Raw genomic sequence first — 12,039 nt, 5'->3', positions numbered from 1 at the left:
GAAACTATGGCTAGACTGGAGCTGTGGGAGGAGGATGTCTCAGAGGGGGTTCTGTGGGTTAGGGGGTGTCTGATGAACCCAAAGCTCTGACATTCCCAGGCTCTGGGGCTGTGCCCAGCTGCGGAGGAGTGGAGGGGGGCACACATCTTGAGATGGCCCTGACAGCACTGCCTTTTCACAGCCACATTACTGAAGCAGCCAGCCTTCCTCCCATAGCAACCTTCACACAGGTCAGAGGGTGAACAGCTCTCCCTCGGAGAGGGAAGACAGAGAAATATGGAGAGAGAAAGGGCTATATGACTACAGACAGGCTACAGACAGGATGCCTCTACAGCACTGAACTTGAACTTGATGAATGGCTTAAAGTTTTTTTTCTGCATGCATTTCAAATGCAGATATGCAGCTCTACAACAGTAGAGCTTTTACTTCACATAATATTTTTAACGTATCTCTTATGGTTGACTATTGAATAGTGTTTATTCAATTTGATCTTCGATAATCTTTTATTTAGCAATTATTTTGTAATGATTAATTACTGATTTAAAAAATTTAATAAAAGTGATTGTGTTTAATTCCTTGTCATATGTTTCACTATGATACCTTAGTGAAGTAATCTAGACATTATGTCTGCAATAATGTGTTTTAAAAAAGTTATGAAATTTGTCAGTGAAAGCATAGTTTAAAATGTTATTCCTAACGTTCCTGAACATTCGGTCCTGCTGTGGATTCCTGCAAATTTTCAAATAACTTGCTTTTATTTAGGTTCCAAATGAGAACCTGCTAATTTTTCAAGCTGCGAGGTTCCGGACCGCGGATTATTGGTGGTTAACTGTACTCTGGTTAACACAGACACGTCTCCTGATTTTAGTTAAAGAATAACCTCTACCTATGCACCTTTCATGCAGACAACTACTAATCTGCAAAGCCTAGACTAGAGGAACATCTCTATCTTCCATGGAGATACTTAAGGCATCCTTTGCAAGAGATTAGTCTTAACTAAAGATTATACTTGACATACATTGGATGTCATCCAATGCTCTGAATGACATATGAGGGTGGTTCAATATTCATGCCAAACCTTTTACGTCCTCTTTGCTGTCAATCCACATTTATGCACATTTAAGAGGCATGACTTTATGTGAAATGAACAATATTAAAGCTATAAGGATCCCATTTTCATACTAAAACCCTTCCACCCTTAAGGACACAAATGTGTGTGTGTGTGTGTGTGTGTGTGTGTGTGTGTGTGTGTGTGTGCACATGCATGTGTGCGTGTTACTTCGTGTTAAGTGCAGCTTCCACATGTGAGGTATGGATGCAGTTTCTTTTTTTTCTCAAAATGTACTGATGTGAATAGCCTACACCAAAGTTATATATAATGATTTGAGCAATTCCAATTGTTCTTGAGCTTTTCCTCTTTTCCTTTAGAGGATTTACTGTACCTCATTAATGAGAGTTATAAGCTTTGGCCCTGTGACACACAAAGACTTACTGTTATTTCCACAGGCACTTGACCTAAATTTGAGCTAATGTGTGCACTTGATTGAAGTGGTGTGGATGTTAGTATAAGATGATGTGCAATCCTGTTCTGAAACTTTAAACAAATTAGCAATTTTGTATACATTATTTGCCATTTAATTAAAGACCCCTGTTCAGAAAGTGAATCATTAAATATTAAAAAATAACCAAACGCATGTACATTTTCACCCGGTTGCTACCACACCATTGTGCTCATTTATACAGTAGCATAAAGAGAGAACTAAACATGGCGCCTCATCTCGCCGTCAGCATCACATGCCTCCCCCTCCCCTTCATCCTCCCAAACACACCAACCAACTCATCTTTTTGACTCACAGTGTCTGTCACCTTTTTTCCTATTAAATTTTATTCTTAAGTGTTTCTACAGCAGATTATCACAGTCTATCGTATGTGCACACTGACATTTCTTACAGCATCATATCTCTAGCTATTTGCCTTTTTAACTGGAGGTATTTATCCTTTAAAGGAAAAGCCACAACTGGATTTAATAAACTGGATATAATAGATGCTGATAACATCGGCATCTCCATAAGATCTCCTAACTTACACTAACACCAAATTCTTCACCAACTATTAAAGGTCAATTTATTAAAATAAAGATATTATAATTTATTTTACTGCAGAAAGCATAATTAATTTACTGTACCACTCAAACATTAATACTAATAAATAGTACTGTAAACTGATGCAATATGGATGAATGTTGCATTAAAATTATCTTTAAACAGAACACAAATAAAAAATGACTGCAATATGCTGTAACACTGCAGTAAGACTTTACAAATCTAATTCTGAAGTAACCTTAAATTCCACATTTGTACTTCTTTTTACAGATTGTAAATTTTAGATATTGTACATTTGTACATTGAACATTTTGTACATTTCGATTTTGGACAAAAGGCCAGAGGCTTGTTTCATGTATGCCACCACATCCAAAAACATCTCCATCTGTACCAGACAAGCATTAGCAATGGGTAGACCAATTAACATGATCGGAGGCCTACAGCCTGCTCATGTTTATTTGCCTTCATGCGCACACACACACACACACACACACACACACACACACACACACACACACACACACACACACACCGTCAAACACAAAAGCTCTCCAATCTGCATACCAGTCTAATGTCTTTGGCATCTGGTCCTGTCTAGTCTGCTCTGAGCTTTCCCACCCTGCCCCCTTCAAGTGATGTTGGAGAAGTACCAGTCCTGACAATGGTGGGAACGGTGCTTTAGGAAGGAGGGGGCCTCCAATGAGTGAGGAAAGATGCGAGTGGGGCAGAATAATAATGGCAGACACCACGTTCTGTTCATTAAGGCATGCTGCTGCAGCTGCCGACCCCATGGCAGCCCGTGGGCCCATCTCACTCTCACGTCCATTCAAGAGAGTGCCAGGGGCATGGGGTGCCATTTTAGTCATTTCAGTTGTGGCCAGTGAGCGATAAAGTGAAGAACCGAATGTATCACAGCACCGCTCAATGTCACTGCAAATTTTATTGTCGTGCTTCTAAATAAAGATATATATGTTGCAAAAACCTGCTGTAAAGGAGAATTATTTATCCATCTCAGGCTGGTTTATGTGTACATTTATATTGCTCTAGTTAAAAAATATATAAATTGCAAATGGTTCAGGTGTGTTTTATAATTTACAAGGGAGGAGAAAAAGATCATTTTGCATAGCTATTTGTTAATGCATTTTCATTCATTCATTTGTTGGTTCTTTAGTTCACTTGTTCAACTAGTTGACATTTCTACAGGCAATGAAGACTTGGAATGGAGAACAGACTGAAGAACAGTGAAACAGGCGGAATAGAGCAGAATGCAGAGTCTATGGGAAGTGCCTCTGGGATGCTGCCTCTCCCATTGACACACTAAGGCTTTGGCCTTTTCTTTCCTTTCAGTGCAACTATGTCAAGAGGACCTTTGCTCAGCCCCACTCATTAGCAGTGCTAGTTGCTTTATTGTCTCCTCTCTATTTTCCTCTCATTATCCATCCCTGACTGCAAACACAACTATTTATTTTAAAAAAAAAAGTGAAACGACAAATGATAAACTACATATGGTATATATGTCAACATCTGGGAAAAATCTAAGCATGATGTTCCAGTTCCAGGTATTATCATTTTGTGTATCATACCTATAAGCTACAAATGGCAGATATTTAAACCCTATTACTACTATAATTGTGCATTAATTATTATATTAATAATAATAATCAATGAATTCATCCTGTCACATTTTTTTAAATTTTTTTTTTATTAATCTTATTAATCTACAAAATGCTGTAAAATCCTATAGTTCATGTCATTTCGCTCAGGATGATTTATATAGTGGCACTTTAATAACAGACTGGCAGCTACTTACAGGGAATAAGTAATAAAATATAAAATGCGATTTTAAGTTGAGCTACAATGTAATGGTATCTGTGTGGTAACAACAAAAATTTAAAAGACCAGATTTTGATGTTCGTTCACATGGCGATCCTAACAAAAGAAGATGGCAGCCTCTACTGCAATCGGTGCCAGCTCATTTGTTTTCTTTACCTCCCCTCCTCCACTCTTTTAATTAGTATAGTAAAATCAGATAGGCAATGAGCTGAGCCTGACTGGTTTAGCACTCAAATGCATTTATGCATATGCGCGTGCACGCACACACACACACACGCACGCACCCACACACACACACACACACACACACACACACACACACAGACACACACACAAATACACACACAGAGGAATAGAAAAGGCTATGATGCAACTCACCTCGTGTGCCAGTCCAGCCATCTTAGCTGTTTTAGTGAGATCTCCCTCAAGATGGCCTCCCTGCCTTCCCCATTCATTGTGCCAGGGCTCCAGGGAGATGATGGGACTTCATTGCCGGTGGCATGGGCACCGTGCCCCATTTCCCCCAGATGGCACCAAAGATCTCGTGTCATGAGGAGAAATATTGTAATCAGGAACAAAGACGTTTTCCTCCTAGCATTTATGTATCTGTCACTTCTTCTGTACATAATGTTGCATAAGATCATGTCACATTTCCTCGTCATGGCATGTTGCAGAGTAGAACAAGGCTTTGAACTGGAATGTAAGAAAAAACAAAAATTAAACATTGAAAAAAATATTTATTCTGATTATTACCGAACTGGTACCATGGCAGCCTAACGTTTTGCTGCACAGACACTATAAAGCAAGTTCTTTAAACATATGCTCACCAGAACATGCTCTCATTATACTACTGAAAGCATATAATTATTTATAAATACATACAGACACACTTACATACATACATACATACATACATACATACATACATACATACATACAGACATACATACATACAGTACATAAGCATCTCAAACATGAAGACACCAATTATGCAAATACTGAAGCTTTGTAAATGTAATGTTATAAATAAAAAGCATTTCACTCTAAATACTGTATATAATGTAAATGAATGAATAAAATGTTTACTTAATACTGGTAGGCACATCCAATTTAATAAAGACTAATTAAAGCTTAGCTAATATAAAATGTTGCAAAGTTTAAGGTGAGGATAGGAATGTGCTTAGCACTTGTATATCGACCTTCATGGAAATCAAATAAAAAAAAAACTAATGAATTCTCACAAATTTTGTTTAATAAGCAGTTTAAGATATACAGTGCTTTTTTTGTTTGTTTGTTTGTTTTTTTTAATCCTATACAATCAAGCACAGAATTGAAGTTTATCTTAGAATCTTACAAAAGTGAATAAAGTTCCACAGTCGTCCCAAATAACCTAAACTCCCCTGGCAACAAGAATCTACATGGATCTACTCTCTCTGTTTCTTTTTCACTTCAAATGAAAAAACCTCAATAAATATGGTTTAAAACATTTTTCTTTTCTTTTCCAGAAATCAGCTCAATGAGGAAAGCTTAGATAAGTGTGTACATAATAAGACGTATTTAGAAGTTTTAATTTATACATCATTTTATTAACTACAGTAAATATTTTGTAGGCCTACCTGATAAATATGTCCATAAATCGCTAGGTCAGAAGATGCAAACAGACTGGATGCGAGTTTGAGATTAATTTCTACTTTCGGTTATCTAGCTTTATGAAAAGTTTTTATACTCATACAGCTAGATAACCAAAGACAGAAACCAACCCCTCTGCATGTTTCCTGCTGCTTCTCCTCGAGTCAGAGGAAACTCTGTACAGGAGGAGTCGCGGTTACACGTCTGCAAGAAAAACGGAGACAGATGAATAAAGAAAGGAACTAATTGGATAAGCGAAGAAGCACAGAGAAGCAAAAGCAAGCCTTCAGATTATTTGCAACTGAACATGATTCCTTTTTCAGACTTCCCCAAGATTAAGCTTTAAAAATACACACTATGTGATTGTTATTCTAACAATTCGCTATTAAGGTAATATGTGTACAATACTGTATTATTTTTTATTGTAACACGTTTTATACCCACCCACAGTGATCGAATTCCATTGATTCACAATACATAAAAATACCTATGTTTAAAATAAATTGTAGACGTTATAATACAGTTTTTTTTTTTTTAATCTAATGTCTAATTGTGGCCTAATCGAACAAGTTTCTTAAACACAAAAACAGAAATCTCAAAGTATATATATATTTACATGTAAAATAATTAAAGTAATACAACAATAACAAATAATAATAATAATAATAATAATAATAATAATAAAATATATTATTTATTTATTTATTTATTTATTTATTTTTATAGCTAGCCTTTAAACCTTACACCACTATATTTTGGAAAATTTACCAATACAGTTTATCAAATATTACAAACACAATTGTATTAAATTATGAAATCTTCCTTGATATGAAGTACAATTAAAATATTCTTTTAACCAGACCAAAGACATCTTGACTGTCAGACTTGTGTGTGCATTGTGTGAGTAAGATGAATGTGTACATGGTGTGTGTAAGGTGGGTGTGCACATGGTGTGTGTACGGTGATTATGTACATGGTGTGTGTAAGGTGGGTGTGCACATGGTGTATGTAAGTTGAGTGTGTAAATGGTGTGTGTAATGTAAGTGTGCACATGGTGTGTATACGGCAAGTGTGCATATGGTGTGTGTACGGTGATTGTGTACATGGTGTGTGTAAGGTGAATGTGTACATGGTTTGTATAAGACGAGCGTGCACATGGTATGTGTAATGTGAGTATATAATGTGAGTATATACTGTGTGTGTGTGTGTGTGTGTGTGTGTGTGTGTGTGTGTGTGTGTGTGTGTGTGTGTACGGTGCGTGTGCACATGTAGGCCACACTCTGTTCACTGAATGATAACCTCCCACGATCTTGCACGATCATTAAATTATATCTGACCATAATCACTCACCAAAACTGTATTCTAGCAGATCTTCTAGTTATTGATCAACATTTAATCAGATATTTTCAATCCAATTACACAAATATTTATGTAGGCTAATATCTGCATGTAAATCTCTGTCAATTGTTAGCAGACACTGAATCAAGAAATATTTATATTTTGAAATTCTTATTTGTAGTTTATGAAAATAGGCTGCTATAAGCCTGTATGTTACCTTCTATAGATTACAGCTAAACTTGCAAGTGGGAGTGCATAGACTAATTTTACAAAAAGCAACAAAATTATATTATTTACTGTATATATATATATATATATATATATATATATATATATATATATATATATATATATATATATATATATATATATATATATAAAACAAATCTAGAGTTAAACGTTTCAGGATTTACAAACGAATACATTCACAGGATAACAATAATCTAGACCAATAGAGAACAGGAATAGTAGTTGACAACTGGACTGAGCAATGCTTAATGAGTAAAAGTAAATGAGTGGAAGTTCTTGAGGACAAAAGACACCTTATAACACGATAGTGTAGGCTGTAGTGTCCACCCTATTCCCATTCACTGCTGAAGAGGTCGGCCGTGTAGTTAAAAATTATCACAAATATCAGTATTTTCCACAAAACCAGCCACGAATGAATCATCAAACAGAATCTATCATTTAATAGAGAAAATTCACAGCCTGTACACCTCCACCTCCATGTCCTATTCCACACTCCCAGTTTACATAATATAATATTTAAAATAAATAAAATGATTAAAAATGCTATTCAAATGATACATTTGCTGGATAAAAAGCACAATTTCTATTAGTTTGTTTTTAGTACAATACCTCTGGACTGCATTCCTTTAAAATGGACTCACACATGGAGTTATAACGCAGCATCTTCATCATCCTCATCAAACGTGTAGATGTGACGTTACAGCCATACGTCTCTCTCTCTCTCTCTCTCTCTCTCTCTCTCTCTCTATCTCTGTTATTATATTTGTATATGTGTGTGCTAATCCTGCAGCCTATAAACACAGAAATCCTAAAAGAGCTCGACGCGAAGTTATTTGTTGTAAATTGACTTGTTCAGCTGAGTAGACTATCTACAGATCTACTATCCTGTTCGGTCTTCATGCATTAAATCGATTTTCTTGATCACCATCATCAGATGATGCTGATGTCCGACCCTCCGCTTGCTCTTCTGCACCTCGCGTACCACCGACCACCGCTTTTCTTCCCCTCGTCCACAGCGTCTGCATTGACGTCACCCAGACTCTGTGAGCGCCGTCGTTCGCACTGACCAATCACAGTGCGAGGACGCGGCGGAGGACCGGCGCGCGCGTTACGGCAGGAGAGTGGGCGGGGCTAGAGAGCCCGGTGATGATGAAGTCGCTGAGGACGAGGGAACTACCTGTTTCATTTAGGCTTATATATATAACAAATAACCATTTACACACGTTCATTTCAAAGCAATTTAAACCTTTATTATCATATTGTTGTAAAAATGTTTTATCCTAATTTAGCTTCAAATTTCCCCCAAAATAAAATAACCTATGTCACGTGTAAAATTACACTAATCTCATATACAAGGAACTATATTTACATTAAATCTAAAAATTACACAAATTTACATTCAAACATTGTTGAATAACGATCACTATGATATGATATGATATGATATAAGCCGTAACAATAGGTAGAAATTCAGAAATGTACAATAACTCAAACATATAAAGAAAATGCTACTAATTTAGGATGAACAGACACATTGAACTGCTACAAAATATTGATTTAAGTCTCAAAATCTACATTCTCTCTATTTCTTTAAAAAAAGAATACCAGATCAGACATAAAAACATTTCCAGTAAATTATTTCTGGTTTTTGTTATTTAGCCAAAAATTTAACAAAATAATAAAAATAATCTAAAGATTATCTAACTATATTTGTGTATATATGTGTATTGCTTCTAGCAAATATATTTAATCAAAAGGGTAAAAGTTTTGCAGCATTTTAAATTGCATGGTTTTATTGTCTATTAGCTTTTGTTTGTTTAAGGAAAACAGAGCGTTATTAGTAAACAGATAAGCTGAATTTATAACGTGTTTTTCTTTCTTTTCTTTTCTTTTTTTTACAGTGAGGGATATAAACATTTTTACAGTCTAGAAGTGGCCAGTTTTCAAACAAAAAAATAGTAAAACTCACTATTAAATTCTAAACTCACTATTGTAAAAGTAATCATTATGAATGGTCATCATTATAATAATATTAATAATAATAATAATATTATTATTATTATTATTATTAATAATAATAACAATAATAATAATAATAATAATAATAATTATTATTATTATTATTATTATTAATATTATGTCCTGAAACAATAAATTATTGGAGGACTTTTATTAAAATTCATTAATTTCGTTATCTTTAAGGACACTCACTATCTCAATGAGCTATAATAATCATAGCTATCATATATTACAATTTTCATTTAAACGTTATTCCATCTCACTGCTAGTTTTGGGATTAGAGCAAAATCGCTAAATCTGAATCTAATAAAAATATATAAATATGTACAAATATTACAAAATGGCACATTAAGCATTTAATATAGATTTAGTTTTGAGGATCCCATCCTGCTACATTCAGTATAATGGGTTCATTTTTTCTTAATGCAATTTTCCCGGTATTTTTTTATGCATTGCGATGTTCCAGTTGTCTGGTGTTTTTTCCGTATTTATTTTTTCCGTATTTCACAAAATTTGGTTTCAGTAATGCTGATAGTGTAAAACCGTTTGTATTTAATCAATTTTCATGGCAGAGTTTCCCAAAAGCCTCACAGCGAGCATCGCATTGCTCTCTCCCAGCTTACACGTTACCTTTGCGATGCTTTGTAGCAACTTCAGTGACTGTTAGTCTCAGATCAGAGATATTCACTTCTATTGTTAAAGTGCTCATAACCGAGTGTGTAAAACAAACGAATTTCAATCAAATTCTTGAAACACTTTGGGAAAAATCTTTTCAATATAACAAAAGTTTCGTATAGAAAATAAGAAACATTCTTCAATAGTTCTTAAAGTGATATTATCAACTGTAAAAAATAAAATTAATAATAATAATAATAATAATAATAATAATAATAATAATAATAATAATAAATAACAAAAATCCATTCCATATTATACAAGGGAATGACCCCAGGTAAACCCCCAGAATATTAAATCAAATAATCACAGGCTACTCACCTTCTGACCTCCAGATTTCCTATTATCTATCATATTTATTATTTTATTTACAAGCATTTTTAGTTACTCATATAATGGCTTATATTAAGAAAACAATCAAAACAAGTATTTCATTGTTTACAATGAAAATAAAATGACTAAATAGTCCACGTTGTCATAGCATGGCAGACTTTCTTACTATTGTATTGACAAATTGTCTAAATGTAGCTGCTAAATTAAATGTCTATTATTAGATTATTATATGATATAAGAATGATCATAAATTCTTTTGAATTAAACTTAAATTAATAAAAGTTTTTTCAGTCAGTATTTGATTAGGAAATACAAAAATGGAGGGAGTAAATAATAATACACTTTTCAAATTATTCATTTATTTCATATTAATTTTTTAACCAAATGTCAGTTTTGCATTGCAGATAGTTTACCAGACTCTCATGTATTGTCTGTGGTTTGTAATGCATTGGAATGCATGTCTGAATTCCACTGAAGTGTGAATGTGATTATAATGCAACATTGATTCAGCACTGTGTGACAAAGTGACTGTGGGTGTTGACCTCTGCCCCTATGGGTAGCTGTTGTGACAGGAGTTCAAGGTTGTCTACCACAGCTAGTCCAGACAGACCCCCCAAAATGTCTGGACTGGAAAGGCTAAGGGGACGTGGGGTAACGATGGAGCCCCCTTTCCCAGTGTCTGGCTAAATGTATGGGTCTTCTATAAGACTAGCAATGGGGTGTGGGAGCCAGACAGAGTGTGTGTGATCAGCATAGACAAACACACGAAGAAGGACACACACACACACACACACACACATGTACTCATTCCCTACGGAATAATGTAAAGATCTTAAGGATCCCAATAGAGACGATTCCCACAGTGCACTGTAGCTTGGCTTATTGACGTTTAATTTCTGTAGAAATAATAAATAAATAAACAATAAACAAAAGGAACAAAACGGTATCATTAAATGAAACGAATCATATGCTATGGCTGCTTTAACAAATTAAACACATATGAGAAATTTTTGAATGTCAAAATATTTCATATAGGGAATTTCTTTTAGAAGAATAATCTCTGCCCACACTACAGTTACAGAGAGTTTTTATTCCAATTTATTCCAAGGGTAGACCACATGGTATATGGAAATTCAAATTATATTTTGAATAATCAAAATAAAGATTTCATTGTTTACATTTATTAACATTTATAAATTGTCTACTTTTTCATGGCACACTGGATTTAATGAGCATTGATTAAAATAATTCTATTGTGTGATTGATTTTTCTTTAGAATCTGATTTATTGTAGCTGATAAATACCTTTTCCATTATTTGGTATATTATTAATTATATTTACATTTATTTATTTATTTATTTGTTTGTTTGTTTGTTTGTTTGTTTGTTTGTTTGTTTGTGTGTTTCAAGTACATTTCTTATTTTTTTAATTGCGAAACAATTTCACAGAAATACAGTATTGGAATAAAAGGATAGCCACCACAGTTAAACATGTTCTCAGTACTTTACACTTTATCTTTCAGAATAATGTACATGTTATCCAGTACTTAAAACAAAAGAAGAAGAAGACATTTTGTTGACAGATCAAATCTACTATATGTTGGACTTAAACCAAAATAGTACTAATAAGTTAAGTTGAACTCTTTTTTATTGCTTTTCTAGGTTATCACCCCCCAAAACCCCTCAAAAACACTAGTTCACTATAATTGGCAATACAAGTTTCTAACATTTTAATAATGTACAATTTTGTCCTCTTGTGATATCTATCTGACATCTTTGCCACAAAATATTTGAAGAATTTAAAATATTGCCGAAGTAACACAGTAGATTAGTGTGTGATAGGACTTTAAAACACATAAACG

The sequence above is a fragment of the Silurus meridionalis genome, chromosome 10 (assembly GCF_014805685.1).
Source record: "Silurus meridionalis isolate SWU-2019-XX chromosome 10, ASM1480568v1, whole genome shotgun sequence".
NCBI classification, from domain to species: Eukaryota; Metazoa; Chordata; class Actinopteri; order Siluriformes; family Siluridae; genus Silurus; species Silurus meridionalis.
Note: the sequence above shows the minus strand (reverse complement) of the source record.